This window comes from Mustela nivalis (genome assembly GCF_964662115.1).
Source record: "Mustela nivalis genome assembly, chromosome: 20".
Lineage (NCBI taxonomy): Eukaryota > Metazoa > Chordata > Mammalia > Carnivora > Mustelidae > Mustela > Mustela nivalis.
Genome location: NC_139039.1, coordinates 24980683 through 24999503, shown reverse-complemented (window position 1 = coordinate 24999503; position 18821 = coordinate 24980683).

The window sequence follows — 18821 nt, the reverse complement described above, 5'->3', positions numbered from 1 at the left end:
ATGTGCTTCTATGGAAATTCTTCTCCCCATCTAAAGTCTCTGTACATACAGTTCCATGTGCTGTGCATTAGAGTTGGAAAGACCTTTGACATCAGCCGGGTCAGAGGCTCATTGCAGAGGAAAAGAAATGGAGACCCAGAGAGGAAAATCTCCGCGGTCGTGGAGTGGGTTAGTGACCGTCTCCTGGTCCCCAGGCAAACGCGTTCAGTTTATGGAGCGGATCGTCCCATTTCAGGGACAGACTCACACGTCAGGGGGCAGGTTTTCAGCTCTGCTCATTGAAATGAAAGGACATCTGTTGTCTTCTTCTATCTATAAAAGATATTTACTTTTAGCCGGAAATCTAAAAGACATAGAAATATATAAAGAAAAAAAGTTTAAGTTACCCACCAAAACAGAAAAAAGTTCTATGAATATATGACATATTTGCTGCCATGCCTTTTCCTACACAGAAAGGTCTGTAAACTCCGTGAAAGCAGGGATGGAATTACCCTTATTGGACTCCTATCCACTGCCCCCAACACAGTATCTGGCCCTCCAGCCACACTTATTAAATAAATGACTGTGGAGCACCTGGGTGGCTCAGTGGGTTAAGCCTCTGCCTTCGGCTCAGGTCATGATCCCAGGGTCCTGGGATTGAGCCCCACATTGGGTTCTCTGTTCAGCAGGGAGCCTGCTTCCCCCTCTCTCTCTGCCTGCCTCTCTGCCTACCTATGATCTCTCTCTCTCTCTCTGTCAAATAAATAAATAAAATCTTAAAAAAAATAATAAAAAAATAATAAATGACTGTGTAGGGTGCCTGGGTGGCTCAGTCTACCTTTGGCTCAGGTCACGATCCCAGAGTCCGGGGATCAAGCCCTACATCAGGCTCCCTGCTCAGTGGGGAGCATCTTCCTCTGCCCCTCACCCTTCTTGTGCTCACTCTCTCTTGCTCTGTCTATCTCAAATAAATACTTAAAACCTTTTAAAAAGTGACTACACAAATATGTATATGTGCATATAATTATGTTTGTATAATTTAAAAAATTACACAATATACCATTATAGTTCACTTAATTTTTTTCTCAGTTAATATTATAGTATAAATATTTTCCCAGGTCAAATAAATATTCTCCTATAACAATATTTCTAGTAGCTGCACATTTTTCTATCATATGGCTAAACCATAATTCATTGACCCATCGCCGGTCAGTGCACATATGGCCCTTTCCAAATTATTTTGAGTTACAAATAGTACTAAGGTAAATTTTTCTAGACATGAATCTCAGTAAGAATCGGTGCCTGGGAAAACTGAGCCTTTGTCTTCACCTCTCCGTGAAGTTTGGGCAGATGAGTATAGCAAGTGACCCGCCTGGGATCATCTTCTTGTCCCGTGTGTGCCGTTTCTCTCAGTGTCCCTTGCAAATCACAGAGCTCAGATTGGAACCCCCAGTCTCCGCAGCAGGCGTGAGATGGTCAATTCACACTTTATCTCCCTGTGTGAACGAGATTGAGATATCTGAACCGAGGGGCATCTCGGAGTTGAGTTCACCAGCCTTGTTCGTAGCCAAAGAACACGAAAATCTAAATAAATGAACCGTCCTCTTCTCCCCCAGGCAAATTCAAAATACATACTCTGCTAGGAAAGTGCCTTCAAATTCAAGAAAAATAAAACAGACGGCCCAAATCCAAAACTAAGCAACCCATCTATTTCTCCAATGAAATCTGTATCCATGAGTTCCCTGCATTACCCACACTTTGCTGAATATATTTTACGATGTATATTACACACCCACTGACATTCAGCAGCCTCAGAGGTCAAGCTGCCTCTTTAATTTTCCCTTTAGCTGAATCGGAGAAAACCGAAGCAGAACCTCCAAAGGCCTGGAGTTTCTGTTCTGAGATGCCAAAGGGATCTTCGTGGCATCGTTTTATGAGCTGCTCCGATCACTGCATTAAGGGGAAGTGGCCAGGACAGAAGAAGGTGGTCCTCTTCCACCAAGGTCATCTGCTTCTTCTCTCCCAAGTCCAAGCCCAGCTGACTTCCCGGTCTGAGGAAAGGACATCAGATTCCAGGATTGGGCAAAGAGCGTTGGCCACCTTTCTACTCTAGAATGCTGTGGTATAGATATTCTGGATGTAACCACAGACTGCATCTATTTCCGGATCACTCACTCACATCACTGTTCTGGGAGCCAAGTCACGGCAGGACATGTCGTGTCTTCCTTCCAGTAGGAATCCAACGAATGCAGAGGGCTGTGGTCATTTCCAGGCCCACCTTATATCCTGCTGAAGATTCAGAGCTGACTAGACTCATTCGGCAAAAAACCTCAGATTTTCCAACTGAAAATTAAAGAGACGAGACAAGGAGAGCAAATAGTTTTCATCTTATGGACTAGTTCAAGTTCACTAGCAGTGACTTCCTGCAGGACGATCTGAGGTCTATCAGACCTCATCCAGAGCATAGAAGAAAAAAAGTCTCAAGAGTCCCAGACTGATGGGGCCAGGAAGAAAATCGAGCACACTCAAAGCCCAGACCTGTGACCCTGACAGTGGGCATTTGTCTGACTCATCTTGTAACTCCGGAGACTGACACCGTGCCTGACACATGATGGATGCTGAGTTCCTGACAGAATGAATACTGAAGGTCTGACCACAGGACTTACTTTAAGTTTTTACTGTTGGGTGCAAACAAAAGGAAATTCTCTGCAAATAGATAACATATCGCCAACCCTTCCCTGAGATCAAAATGAACCCTATAATGAAAGACACCTCAGCAGGGACTGCTGGGGAGACAGCTGGGGAGACAGCTGGGGAGACAGGAAGAACAGTGCTGTCTTTCCTTCATCTCATACTCAGCCGGCAACATGCTGAGTGTGGTTAAGAGGGAAAGGTTGTATCTCATACCCACTGGTAACAATATTCCTGGAGCATAACCATCTAGAATAAAGAGGTTCTGACAAAACTGAAGGTTAGATCATCAGCCTAACCTTCCCCTTCCCACCAGTGTCTACTCGGATGAAAACCAATTCCACTTTATGGAGCTAATCATCAGATACCTTCACAACCTCTTCTTCAGCGAGAGTATGAGTATCTGACCCAATCTATAAAGGGTTTCTTTAGTCAAACAGTGTTTTGTCCACAGATGAGCCCTTCAACTGTGACCACCAACTTTTGACCATGAGGAGACAATTCTACAAACACAGGCAACACAGGGAGGAGGGTAGAGAAAAATGGTAAAATCTTTGGTAATATTGAAGAATGATAGAAGGGACCTGGAATGCCTGATTCTGGAAATTTGTATACAGATATTTTAAAATTTTTTATATAAGCTACTTTTAGTTGGGTATTCTTTTGCTCTCTGTTAAAAAACATTCTATCCGATGTATCCTAGTTCTATGGCCACACCAGGGCTGTGATAGGTATGAATCTGGGATCCAATTCACCTTTCGGAGCAGGTACGAGATCTTTAATACAAGGAATAGAAGTTTTTCCCCCAGAAGCCCAGGAGAGCAGTTGCCACAGCCCACGATTTGCTGGAACAGTACATTTCAGGTTGTGAATGACAAAGCCAGGCTGAGGAAAAGAAAATTGTTCTAGAAAGGAATCATCCTCAGAAAATGGAGAAGAAATTGAAATTTGCATGCTTCCCTACTTTCTGCCTCCCAGGAGATTTTTCTTGAAGCTATGGGGAAAAAAATCAAAGATCATCAAAGTAAAACAGATTCTTTCTCTTCTATTTATAGCTCATAGGTGGCAATCCTGCCAGCGGCACCATTTATACCCTTATTTTCTTTTCTTATTACCATTTTTCTAAGTGAGTATTGTAACACAGTATGTCACCAGCAATTCCTGTAGGCAAAATGAAAACATTTCAGTGAAGAAAAAAAGCTAAATTAAAAAAAAAAAAAGGCAATATAGTCACTCTTGCAAAGGTGACTGATAGAAAGAAAGAAAGAAAGAAAGAGGGGCGCCTGGGTGGCTCAGTGGGTTAAGCCTCTGCCTTCAGCTCAGGTCATGATCCCAGGGTCCTGGGATGGAGCCCCACATCGGGATCTCTGCTCGGCAAGGAAACTTCTCCCCCACCCCTGCCTGCCTCTCTGCCTACTTGTGATCTCTCTCTCTCTCTCAGTCAAATAAAAAAATATATATTTTTTTTTAAAAAAGAAAGAAAGATAAAGAGAGAATGGCAAGAAGGAAAAGAAGAAGGAAGACAGAGAGAAAGTGAGGGAAGGAATCCATTATTACAACTGGTGTTCTAAACCCTAGAGTGAAGAAAGTGATGAAAAGTAAGCCTGGTGCTCTATCTAGTATTTGTTGTTCCACTGGGATGATTTCATTGCTGAAAAGACTACAACAATCTAATAGTAGGAGGCAGTGTGAGACACTGGAACATTGAAGATAGATGTCGAAGAAAGGACACATGTATCCCAGCTATGCCAGTTTCTATTTGCAAAACTCAGGTCACTAAACTACAGACTACAGGCCAGTCCCTTGTTTTTGTAAATATAAGGGTTTTTTTTGAAACACAGTTGCCACCGTCTGTCTACATATTGTCTATGTAGTTTTTGAGCTGCAGTGGCAGAGTTGAGTGGTTGTACAGAGACCATACGAATGCAAGCCTAAAATGTTAACTCTTTTGCCCTTAAAGTAACAGTTTTCCCACCTTGGCATTGGCATTCCCCTAAACCCTTTAGTACTCAGTTTCTTCACCTATAAAATAATGGTAAGACTCAAAGAAGATTTGAGCCTACAGAAGAAAGAATCAGCAAACTTGCAGATAGAGCCACAGAAATTTTCCAGTTGGAAAAATAGAGGTGGGGTGGGGGGAGTTTGAGGGAAAGTCGTCCCAGAGATCTGAGGGAAAACATCCAGAAAACCAACATACGTGTTATGAGAGTTGTAGAAAAAGACAGAAAGAAGAGAAAAAATATTTAAAGAAATAATGGTTGAAAAATTCCCAAACTTGCTTTTAAAAACATTAATCTACAGATCCAAAGAATCCGATGAAATCCCAAGTAGGATGATCTTAGAGCAATTCACACTCACATACACCATAGCCAAACTACTGAAAATGAAAGAAAAAGAGAAAATTTGAAAGAAACTAGAAGAAATGGATTTATCACGTGCAAGGGAACAATATAATTAATGACTGACTTTACATCACATCAGTGGAAGCCAGAAAATAGTGGGACAACATATTAAAAGTGCTGAAAGGGAAAAACAAACAAAACAAAACAAAACAAAAACCTATCAACCAAGAATTTTATATCCAGCAAGACTCTCCATCAGGAGTACAGGCAAAATAAAGATGTTTTTAGGTAAACAAAAACTAAATGAATTTTTTCACTAGCTGTCCTTGAGGCTGAAAGAAAATGACACCATACAATAACCTGAATCCAAGGAAAGAACGAAGAGACCCAGAAACAGTAAATATGGGGGTAATATAAAGAATGTATCAATGAGGGCGCCTGGGTGGCTCAGTGGGTTAAGCTGCTGCCTTTGGCTCAGGTCATGATCTCAGGGTCCTGGGATCGAGTCCTGCATCGGGCTCTCTGCTCCGCAGGGAGCCTACTTCCCTCTCTCTCTCTGCCTGCCTCTCCATCTACTTGTGATTTCTCTCTGTCATATAAATAAATAAAATCTTAAAAAAAAAAAAAGAATGTATCAATGTATTTTTTCTCTTAAGCTTTTTATAACAACATAAGACTGCAGGTCCCAATAATTATGACACTATTGCTAATATATACTAATATATACACTGTATATTTATAATAGATACAAATTTATAATATATGACAATAATAGCACAGGGTGGGGATGTAATGAAGCAAAGTTGCTCTATTTTGCAAGAATTGAGTCAGTATTCACCTTAAGGAGATTCTGCCAGTTACCATGTAGGTTATAACCTCTAGAGCAACCACTGCAAAAATAACTTAAAAAAAAAAATGCCTACAAAAACAACATAGGAACTAAAATAGTGTGCTGAAAATATTTCACTTGGAAGACGATTCTAAAGGAGGCACAAAAGATTAACAATTAAATGAGTTAATCTATATAAGACTATCAGAAGAGTGCTGGCAGACAAGACATGCTATGCAAGTGTGGTTGTCAGTGTTCTTGTTGTGGCTGTTATTTTCCAATTCTGGGCAGCACAGAGAACTTACCTGGGAAGCTTTAAGGATGGTGAGTCACCAGGTGTGGAGAGCTGGAAGGTAACTTGGAAGCCTCTGGAAAACAGTGTTCTACCCAAGCAGGAAGCTCTCTGATAACTTCAGAATTCTTTTTTTAATTTTAATTTTATTTATTTATTTAGACAGAGTGTGTGTGCACTCGTGGGAAGAGGGGGGCAGAGCGAAAGGGAGAGAGAATCTCAAGCAGTCTCCATGCTGAGCCCGGAGCCCAACGTGGGGCTCAGTCTTGTGACTTGGAGATTATGACCTGACCAGAAACCAGGAGTCAGACACTTAACTGGCTGAGCCACCCAGGTGTCCCAGCAACTTCAGAATTTTTTTTTTAAAGATTTTATTTATTTATTTGACAGATAGAGACCAGAAGTGGGCAGAGAGGCAGGCAGGGAGAGAGAGAAGAGGAAGCAGGCTCCTGCGAGCAGAGAGCCCGATGCGGGGCTTGATCCTAGGACCCTGAGATCATGACCTGAGCTGAAGGCAGAGGCTCAACCGACTGAGACACCCAAGCACCCTGCAACTTCAGAATTCTTAAGAAAACATAAGAATTGTTGGAAAATGAATAGGGAAGGAATGGAGATGACAGGGCACTTGACCTAGAATAAACCTCAAGGTCATGGACCAGACAGACACATTGGAATTTCAGCCGAGAGAGAGAGAGAGAGAGAGAGAGAGAGAGAGAGGACTCCCAGAAAGGTATCTGATTCCGAAAGGGCTTTTCTAAAGTCGTGTGCATGACAACGAAAGCCAACTGAAGCTTGAGACTGATGGTGTCAAGTTAATGAATGACAAAAAAAAAAAAAAAGCAGAACCCCAGCTACTGCTGGTTTGTTTCTGCTTTCCAAAGAAAAGGCTATTTATGGGCTTGACTATACACTAAAACTTTCACTGAATCTCGAAACCCAGTAAGGCAGAAACTACACCTCCCACTGAACCAGCGCAAGGAGTTGCAACTTCCAGGGGATTCACGCCACTTGAGTGGCAAGTAAAGAGTCAAGTTTTTGTCCCCACTCTGTCACTGTCTTAGTCAAATAGGAGATCTCTGGTTTAAAACTGTAGATGTGAAGGGCGAACTGGGCAAGCAGAACGAAGGGGCTATACAGACGGACTGCGTTGCCGTGAATGGGTACAGCCTTCTGACCCTGGGGAAGTCTCCTCACGCCCAGAAAGAACCAGCGTGTTCAGTTCCTGCAGCAGCTGTAACTAAGTCTCACGCACTAGGTGGCTTGCAACAACAGAACTTCATTCTCTCACCCCAATCCTGTAAGACCTCATCTTAATTGCATCTGCCAAGACCCTATTTCCAAATGAGGTCTCACTGTAAGGTTCTGGGTGGGCTTGAATGTGGGAGAACACCGTTCAATGCAGCACAGATGCCATGGGCAGACAGATGCAGAAGACCACTTGGTGCACAGATAGGAAAGCAGGAGGCTGTGTGGAGGGTGAGGAAAGAAGGGGATGCAGGCTAGAGCCAGGGGTCAGGAGAGGCACTCCAGGCATGGAGGCAGCAAAATGAAAGTCTTTGAGACCCATCCTGGGAACAAGAGGTGAGAGAACCGTGGCAGCCATGGAAGTGTAGAGTTTCAAAAGGGAAGAGGTGGCAGATGTTGTAGAAAAGGCAGGCAATAAAACTCCAGCAGGCACCCTGAGATGGGGCGATTAAAGCTCACGACGGACCTTTGTTGCAGGGTTTCGGTGGGGCGACGGGAGTGGAGGTCTGGTGGCAGCGAGCTGAAGCAGAGTGTGGGGGCCGGGAGGCGGTGAGCAGAGAGACTGCTCTGCAGAACGTGTTCCCTAAAAGATGGGTGAGGTAGGTAGTAGCTGAGGGGGGCACGAGTGGGAGAGGCCAGTCAAGGGAGACTTTATTTATGGACTGTTTTGAAGAGGAAAAACATTAACCGTGGTCATATGCTGGAATAGAAGAGCCGGCGCGATCCATAGATTATGTATCTTTCATGCATAGATTGAGAGGGAAATTGATGACGCAGGCCACCTGAGGTGGTGGCCGGGGCGGGTAAGAGTGAGGACTGTTTGAAAAATAAGCCTTGGGCAAAAAAGAGGGGCAGTGATTTCCTTGAGACGCAAAGAAGGCAGAAGGAACCCAATTTAAAAGAGCGACAGTTGCCACAGGAGAGTAACCTGATGGCCTGGAACATAATGGTAATAACAGTGATGGTTCTGTTGTTAGTATTTGCTGGGGGAGGGGGTCAGATCAAGGGCTGAAGCAAACGCAGAGGAAGCCAGCCAGCCTTAAGGGCAGCAGAAGGTTAGAGACCTCAGGTTTGCAGGCATGCTGCAGCTGGGCTGCTCTGCGAGGACTTGATCTAAGCTCCCACATTTGTTCCACAAGCTCACCACATGAGTACAGGTATTTTATTTTTTATTTTTTAAAAGATTTTATTTATTTATTTGACAGAGAGAGATCACAAGTAGGCAGAGAGGCAGAAGAGAAGTGGGGGGAAAGCAGGCTCCCCGCTGAGCAGAGAGCCTGATGCGGGGCTTGATACCAGGACCCTGAGATCATGCCCTGAGCTGAAGGCAGAGGGTTTAACCCACTGAGCCACCCAGGCACCCCTATTTTATTTTATTTTGAAGATTTTAATTTATTTATTTGAGCATTTGAGAAAGAGACAGAGAGCATGAGTGGGGGCAGAGGGACAAAGGGAGAGGGAGAAGCAGACTCCCTCCTGAACAGGGAGCCCAAAGCGGGACTTGATCCCACGACCTGGAGATGGTGACCGGAGCCAAAGGCAGACGCTCAGTGACTGAGCCACCCAGGCGCCCCTGATATATTATTTCAGTAGCAGCTTCCACGGAAGTGACTTCAGAGTGTTATAACCAAGGGTCCGCCAGTCTAAGTGCATGGTCTGTTCGAGACGGTGCTGGACGTTCACGGTTCATCACACCCCCTGTAGTCCAAACACATAAAAATGAGCGATAAAATATCAAAAGGGAAACCCAGTAAAACACAGCTGGCCTCAGAAACAAGCTCAACATTCCAGAGACCAGAAGCAGATGGGAACCAAAGCAGTGGGTGGAACTGGAGCCTTGAGCTGGCTGGGTTCTGGGGTCTGAATCGGGCGATGGTGGCCAAGAGATTCGCAGCGTGGTCACAGGGACTCAATGTGCTCCTGCTTGAGCCAGAGGTGGCGCCAGATTCCCGGCTCCCTGCCACCCAGAAGCAGCGGCTTAGAACATGGCAGCCACTCATGGCCTGGAGCTGTGGGGTGGCTTTGCGGAGAACAGAGGCCCTAGTGCGCGGCGAGGATGAAGACTCAGGCCCAAGGCCAGGGGTGGAATCAGCTGCGCACTGACTGGGACACTGGACCTGATGCACCTTAGAGTCCCAGGCAGGCAGAGCTCCCCCCAGTGAGCCGCAGATGGGAGTGTGGTCCTGGGGCTGGGACAGGGTAGGGGGGCTCTCGAACTTGCCGAGTAGAGTGAAGAAAAGCACCACCTGGGGGCGTTGGCATGTTTGAGCAAGGCAAGGGGCCAGCGTGGGGGAGACAGAGGAAATACGGGGACAGTGGCAGGAGATGAGGTTAAGGAGAAGCCAGGGGCCATATTGTACAGGGCCTGGTAGACAGTGGTGTTTGGGGGTGGGATCCCAACACAAAAGCAACAAGACTTAGGTTGGGGTCTAGACAAGCTAATCATGAAGTTAATGAGGCAAAAAATTTAAAAGCAGGTTATCCAGAAAGATTTGGAAATGGAGAACAATGGAGGAATATTAGCCTGCTAAACATTAAAATATAAAGCCACAAGAAATAAAGTAATGTAATATTGATACGTTAATAAGAAGACAGACAAAGAAAACAGGCCTGAAAGTTCAAATATATATATATATTTGAATATAAATATATATAACTATAAATATATAAACATATTTGTATATATACTTAAATATAAAAATACATAAATATATTAAAATATATATATTATAATTTTGTATATGACAAAGTAGCACTTCAAATCTAGGGGTAAAATCTACAATAGACAGAGGCTAGCTTCACTAAAACACAGAGAGTCACTAATATTCCAAAGAAAAATAAGCAAAATATCAAGAGTTCACGGAGTGTCTGGCTAGCTCAGATGGTGACACGAGTGACTCTTGACCTTGGGGTCTGGAGTTTGAGAGCCCCATGCTGGGGTTAGAGTTTACTTAAAAAAATAAAAAATTTTAAAATTTAATTTAAAAAAAATTAAGAGTTCTCAGAAAGGGAACTCTAAGTGACTTTTAAATACATGAAAGACCTTTGAAAGAGATAAAAAATAAAAACACAGTAGGATTTTTATCTACAAGATTGACAAAGATCAGCTCATCAGAGGACGGGCCACCTTGGTGAACTTGCCAGTCACTTGCCTATTTTGCTCTCAAATCCATTGCCAAGTCTTTCCTTCCCAACTAGTCTTATCATGTGCCCTACCATCAACAAGCATCCGGCAGGATGGCCTGCCGGAAGCTGGGTACTGCTCCTGAGCACTGCGATGTTGTCCTAACAGGAGGCAGTAGGTGTTCTGGAACAGAAACCAATGTATGTGTGGTCTCTCCCATGGTCAGGTTACACAGTGCCAGGAGCAGAGCTGAGAGAGAGAGACCTCTCATTACACCTAACGACCCGTTACAGAAAGCTTCCAGTCCCGCAAGTGTTGGACTCTGCCCAGTGAAGGAGTATTGATTCCCAAGAGAGGAACGTGTTCACCAGGAACACAAGAGTTGCCCGGAACTGGAGGTTGAGACTGCCATTGGGCTACTTTGCCATTGAACCAATGCGCAGGGAAAGAGGTCATCACATGGCTGAGGGGAGTGATCTTTGTTACGCAGAGGAAACTGGGTGTCTGATGCACAATGAGCAGAAAAGTCTCTGTCTGGGACAGAAAGGATTTTCTCGGTGCCTCTTAGTGTGGCATGACCAGTGGCAAATGGAAAGCGCTGCACCCAAGAAAGGGAAGACTGTTAAGAAGTCAGTTCCTTTGAGAAAGAAAAAAGATTCGCCTCACCCTACTGGGTAAAAAGGATTCCCAAACAGCCAAATGCTGGCCGAGGACAGAGGGACTAGGGAATGCGTCATAGGAGGAGAAAGTGGTAAGTATCCACTGAGCCTCATGGCCACTTACAGACACAAAGACTGAACAGCTGTATCTGCTTTCAGATTCTTTTTTCTTTTTCTTTCCCGTTCCCTGATGATGTTGTATGAGGGATGTGGATGGTACTTAGGTTTACAATCAGAAGAAAGATCCAGGAGAGACTGGATCCATGTGGTGAATAGGGGGCTTTGTGTGTCCCCAGCTGTAGCCTTGGTACAAAGGATAGTGGCACTCCATCAGGCAGCTTGGCCAGCAAATACGGGCGACGGCGACGATGTGGCTGAGCCCCTCCCAGATTGGGCTGTGCCAGTCCTGGGCCTGTTGTGCTCTCAGAGCCACTTCCCATCTTTCTCTGCTCAGGTTTGTATTCAGAAGAAAATGCATTTCCCCCACTCTGGCTGAATCCAGGTTATTCATTTTCAGAAACGGGAGGCAATGGCGGACCCGCAGGAGGGCTGCAGAAGGGAGAAGCCTGAGTATTTCTCCCCTTTACTCTCGACCTCTGGCACATCTCTATCAGGAGCTGGTCGCTGGTCCCGCAGCTCTATCCGGACAGCACCTCCCTCCCCCCTCCCAACTCCCGCCAGACAGGCCCGCTGCCCTTCGAGCTGCCTCCACACCCAGCTCCTGGGATCAGGCCCCACTGCCTCTGTGGCTCCTCAGCCCCTGGGGGGACAGCAGCTTCCCGCCAGAGCTCGGCCCCACCTCTGACTTCTCTACCTCTCCCACCGCCTGTACCCTGTTTGAGCTTCCCTCTGTTTAAAATCCCAAGAGAGGACTCTTTTCTTGACGGGCCCTTGGCTGGTAGGCCGAAGAAATGTGAAAATCAGCAGGCGGGAGTCAGAACGAGGCAGAACGTTCTTTGTGGCGGGAGCATAAACCGGCAAAATTCTGTGTAGGGTAACTCGGCAACATCTACAGGTCTATCAGGACTACAGAAGCAGACAACTTTTGTTCCAGCAGTTCCACTTCTAGAAGTTTCTACTCTAGGTATACTTGCAGGTATTTAAAAATAATGTTTGTACAAGATTATTCATCACAATGTTCCTTGTAGACGATTGGAAACTACCTAAAAATCCGCTGATGGGAGATAAGTTCAATAGACCAGGATATATTCATTAAATAAACTGACTACAGTCACCCAAAAGCATGAGGAAGTTCTGTATGCACAGCTAAAGGTAGATCCCTGAGATCTGGAAAAGAAGGTTCCAGAATAGTGCATATCATGCTACTCTAAAAGGAATAAATAGAGAGACTATATTGACTTACACTCACAGTGATCATATCTAGCAAGAAACTAATGATTTGGGTTGCCTCTAAAGAGAACGTCTGGGACGATGGGAAAAGGAGATGAGACAGTGAGTTTTTACCATTTCCTCTTTAGTATATTTAGAATTTGGTAATATATGCAGGGTTACATATTTCAAGAATACAAAAAATTCAAAATTTTTTAAAAATGCATTTCTATATTACTTACAAGAGACATACTAAAATATACACATTCACACAGACAGAAAGAGAAAAATGTTGAAAATAAATGGATGGAAAATATATATTATGAAAAAGTAAGTAAACAAAGAATGCTAGAGAATAAATCATAATCAGACAAAATAAAAAGTGAGGCCAAAGCATTCATGAAGATGGAGAATGACATTATATATAATTTGATGGAAAAAACCTACTAATCATGAATATGTATATTCATATATATCTAGCCGCATAGTCTTAAATATATAAAGCAGAAACTAATCACGGGGAAGAAATTGATTGTGCCAATACAAACTTAGTAAGGACGTGAATGATTGGAACAATCAAATCAACAAGTTTGATCTTATCAACATAGGATATTTCACCAACAATGGAGACTACAAGCACACAGGCAACACACATCAAATTTGACAATGAGCATGGGGAGAGAAGAAATCTCAACATGCTTCAAAGAATCCATGTCATAGAGGCCATCTTCTCCAACCACATGCTGATTAGAAATCAGCAATGAAAAAATGGTTTTATAATATGTTTGGAAATGTAAAAATCCACTCTTTCAAGTAAGTCGTGAACCGAAGGAGAAATCACTGTGGAAATGACAAAATATTTGGAATGCACCAACAATGGAAAGTACTAGATATCAAACCCTGCGGGAAGAATGTTTAGAGGGAAATTGAGAGTTTTGAATGCATCTATTAAAAAGCAAGAAAGGCTAAACTGAAATGAATAGACCATTCACGTCTTGAAATGAATACTTTTATAGAATATGGAAGAAAGGATCCTGGGTAAGGATATTAGAACCCAGGCCCCAGCCCAGTCCTCAGCTGGAGTCGGGGGAGCTGTGAGCGAGCCTGGTAACAGGTCTACACCCTCCCAGGCTCAGATACTGGCAGACCAGTTCTTTGGAATTGGAAAGAAAGAAAGGGGGACTCCATCAAGAGGCATTTGGTGAAAGCTGTTTAGACAACAATTAATCCTTAGGGTCCCTCCTATCCTCCACACTGCAGATGACCATGACCTTGGTCATGACTTGACCACCAAGTTTTCCGGGCTGGAGACCACAGAGACACAGAGGAAGGCATGGGTGTCTGGGATGGTCCAAACATATGTGTCCCTCCCCGAATTCATGTGCTGAAACCCACCGCCCCCAAAGGTGATGGTATTGGGAACTGGGGCCTCTGGGAATTGGTGAGGTCATGTGGGTGGAGCCTCTCAGAGTCGTGAGAGAGCTCCCTCGCCCCTGCCACCAGGTGACATCACAGCAAGAAGATGAGGAACCAAGCACTCAGCAGGCACAGAATCGTCTGACCCCTGCATGTTGAACTTCCCAGCCTCTGGGCACTGTGAGAAAATGTTGGTAGTTTACAAGCCTCCCGGTTTATGGTATTTTTGTTCTAGCATCTCAGATGGACTGACCAGTCTCCAGCCCCAAAGGGGGAGGTAAAGTGGCTGATGCAACTGAACACTGAGTTCCCAGCCCTCGCCCACCACTTAGCTGTGAGAGAAATTATACAACTTTTCTCCTGATAGTCCAAGAGGAAAGGTAAAAAGACTGGTTTCAGGGGTTTCTCCCAACAGCCCCCCTGGATCACACAACCTGAAGATACTGTTGACCAGCTTTGCCATTCTCTCTTTCCTTGCAACCAGCTTCTAAATCTCTACTCGGACATATGAGCAGGTCCCCAGGATCTTAAATTCTCCAGAAATAAGAAGCCATCCCATGTCTGGAAAACTCTCCTCAGCCTATCTTCTCTGAAAGGGGAAATGGTGCTCGCTCTGCCCAGCTCGCTTTGGACTGGCTACCCAGTCTCAGAAAACCGCCCCTTCACACCCTACTGAACTGGGATAGGTACAGGTTGTAAAACACTAAGGAAATCGAGAGAAGTTTCTCTGGGAGAAGACCTGATGGGGTGAGGTAGTGCGGACCGCAGCAGACCATGTCAGCTTGTGCCCACGAGCACCGCACACACCTGCCTCCGCTGCCCTCCGCTGCCCTACTCTGTTCCCCGGGGAGGTGACCCCCAGGCACTGCAGCAGTGGGGCTCTGACGTCCTCCAGCCTCCTGGCGTCCGACCAATGGGACGTCACAGAAAAAGAATGGGAGACAGGGGAAGCGAGAGGTTGAGGTATTTACTGCCCCCACCACCCTTCCATTTTGCCACTCCTCTGTCAGGGGCTACATCTGTCTCGGGTGGTAATTCTTGTGGGTAACCCCTCTCTCTCAGCTCCAGACTCCACCCAGGTTCCGCTAACACTGTCCCCAATCCTTGCACGTCGAAGGGAACTGGATCTGTAGGGGAAGGTGGTGCGCCTAAAAAATGTTCCAGGCCAACTGGAAAAATACAGTAAGATCAGAGCCCTACAGCACACACACAGAAATCAATTCCAGGTCGATTAGAAACCTAAATTAAGTTTGGAAAGCCTATAAAATGTGATGAAGAACATAGACAACAATAGATTTATGACCTCTGGTGTGTCGTAGGAAGATTTCCTTAAAAGGACAAAAAGGAAAAAATTGGAGAGGGCAAACCTTTACAATACATTTGATGACATTAAATTTAAATCCCTTTGTTCCCCAGAAGACACGTAAACAAAGTTAGAGAGGAGGCGCGGTCTGGGGAAAGATATTTGTAACATTGAAAACTAACAGAGGATTAGGTTCAAAATTTATAAAGGATTCCTACAAATGAATAAGAAAAAGACAAACACATCCATGGAAAAAGAGACGAAGCACAGAAGAAGAAAACGGAAAATAAACATATGGAAAACACATTCGCCAGCACCGATAATTAGGGGAATGCAACTGAAAACAACAGTGAGATGCCCTCGTATTGGTGAAAAATGTGAACATGAAAGAAATGAGCTCTTGAGGCATGAAAAGATATGGAGGAAGCCTAAAGTCTTATATTAAGTGAAAGAAACCAATCTGGAAGGTTCCATACTGTATGATTCCAACTATATGACATTCTGGAAAAGGCAAAACTATGGAGACAATAAAGATCGGTGGTCACCAGGAGGACTGGGGGGGAGACACACAGGCTGAGGACAGGGGATATATAGGACAGGGCAGATACGCTATATGATATTATAATCGTGGGTATTTTTCCTCAAGGATTTGTTCAAATCCCACAGTGTGTGCAACACTGAGTGAACCCTGAAGTATTTGGGTGATTGTGACGTGCCCATGTAGAGTCATCTTTGGTTAAAAAAATATATAGATATATTCCTACAGATGTTGACAGTGGGGAATGCTGTGTGTGTGTGTGTGTGTGTGTGTGTGTGTGTGTAGGGGCAGGAAGTATGTGGGAAATCTCTGGGCCTTGCTCTCAGTTTTGTCGTAAACCTAAAACTGCTCTCAAAAAATAAGCCCTAAGAAATGTTAATTTGGGGGGTGTCTGAGTGGCTCAGTTGGTTAAATGTCTGCCTTTGGCTCAGGTTATAATCTCAGGGTCCTGGGCTCAAGGCAGGGTTCTCACTCAGCAGGGAATCTGCTAGTCCCTCTTGCTCCTTCCCCCACTCGTGTGCACTCTCTCTGTCAAATAAATCAATAAAATCTTAAAAAAAAAAAAAAAAGAAATGTTAATACGGTAACATCAAGGTCTGGTTAGAATGTGGAGGAACTGGACCTCACACCAGGAAACAGGCGCTGGAGTGTGTACGGCAGCATTTTGCACAAGGCAAAGAGAAAGAAAGGAAATCGTGTAAATATCAATCAAACGGGACAGAATAAGTAAATTACATTGTATTCACAAAATGCAATTCTATGCAGCGATACGATAAAAATGCCACAACACAGAGCCATTTCCCCGAAACAAAATGTTAGATTAAAAAAAAAAAGCAAGTTATAAAAGGATTCTACCAAATGACACCATGTATGTGAAGGTGTACAATGTGCAAAACACAACTATTTTTTAAAATACATACGTGTATAGTAAAAGTGTGAGAAAAACACACATACCATTGAAACCTACCAAACTTAGAATAACTGTTACCTCTGGGGAGGGAGAGGGTGAGAGAGGAAGCCAAGGAGAAGCGGGGGTGGATCTGAAATGGGGGTCCCAGAAGGTAGCCAGTGTAGCTCTAAGACTTTATGGCAAGAAAAAAATAAAAAAGCTTTCAGTGGAGTTGGGAGGTAGGCACATAAGTGTTTGTTATTCTTGTTTTTTTTTTTTTTAAGATTTTATTTATTTATTTATTTGACAGAGAGAGAGAGAGATCACAAGTAGGCAGAGAGGCAGGCAGAGAGAGAGGGGGAAGCAGGCTCCCTGTTAAGCAGAGAGCCCAATGCGGGACTCCATCCCAGGACCCTGAGATCATGACCTGAGCCAAAGGCAGAGGCTTAACTCACTGAGCTGCCCAGGTACCCCTCTTGTATTTTTTTTATATGTTTAAAATATTACCCAGTGAAAATGTGTAAGCCCACGATGACCTTACAGGCTAGAAACGTGGCACCAACGTGGAAGAAAGAGACTCCCGCTCTGAGCTGTATTAGGCAGATTCCTTAGGAAGTCCCACATGCGTGCTTGGACTACAGACGAAGAGGTGGTTAACTAGTAAGTGAGAGCCAGGATCTGTCAACAGACACAAATTAGGTTAGGGGAAAACACGCACACACACAAACAAAAAATCATAAAGATGCACCTGGGATGTTTAGCCTGGAGTCAAAGACTTTCTGACATTTTACAAGCAGCGGAACACGCCAGCAGCTCATGGAATGTCATCCTGGAAAGGGGCAGCCGGCCAGCGACCACTTTGTATTCCAGAAAGGGTCCAAGTTCAGATGGGAGACAAATGCTCTTGGGTTCCCAGCCTCACCCTCATGGCGGGGCAGCTCTGGCAATCAAGATTCATTATGAAAAGAATCATTGATTAAGGATGCTCAGAGCCAAGCCTTCCATGTCCTGCCAGAAAGGCACAGACCCCGTGGCTGTCCTATGGGTCCTGAACCGGATCCCCTGAAAGGCAATGGCAGCGAACTGGCGAACTTGGAGTACCTTGTGGTCTTTGGCATCATCAGTCTTGGTTTCGGTCTGAGCCCTGGAGTGCCGTGTCGAAGTGATTAGACACAACGATCTATTTACATTCACGGAGCTCGCCAATAAATGGGCAAAGAGCTCATTGGTCACACTAAGTACAGCTTTCCCTCCACCGTGCACAGTCAACAACAAGCTTCCAATCATTTCTATTCCATTAAACATTGCAAATTAGAGTCCAAGGAGGAAGCTAATTTCCCGTCAAACAGAAAGAACCGAGGGGACCCAAATCTGTTCTCGTTTTTTGCCCAGATGGCCATGTAGGCACACACTCACAAGCCAACTCGCCCACTTCGAAATACACCAGAGCAAACACACGAAAATAAACAAGTGACTAGATCCTGGGTCATGTGCTCTCTTGCTTTTTCGCTTCATCCGTTTTTGGAAACAACTCAAGGGCCAGGCTTCGGATGCTCCAACATTTGTTAGAAAGGGTGCAGATGTTGTAAACGGGTCTGTTTTGTGACTTGGTCCTCTCACGCTGGCACTGGAAGATTTTGCCCCCAATGCCCAGGCGGCCTCGAAGCCCACTACAATCTTCCATTGGAGCCGATATCACACTCGGCCAAACGAGAGCAGTGCACCCACATTTCAGACCAATTTATTCTACTTGAATATAATGTGTCTCATTAATCTCTTCCATCTGGTGTTTATGTGCATGAACAATTCTAGTGGGAAATAGAAAGGACTGACACAGGATTTACTACTTGGACCTCGGAGTCCAGCTTCAATTTGCAAGGAGTTACTATTGCTGCAGATGAGATGCAGCGATCTCAGAACTGGCTCTCCCCCAGTCCCGATGACATTGTGAGAACTTCTCCGTCTGCCCGGGCAACGTTCCCATGGCCAACCTATCCTGGTATCATCAGAAAAGTCAAAGGCAGAATAGGATTTCCAAGACAGGAACGGGGTGGGGGGGTGGGGGATGCCAACTCTGTTATTCAGGCATTTTTGTCTTCTTCCTACTGCCCCGGCTTCCAGATCGGCTCCTGGCGCCGTGGCCCCTCCCCCCAGGCTCCGGACAGGACAGACAAAAGTCAGTGTC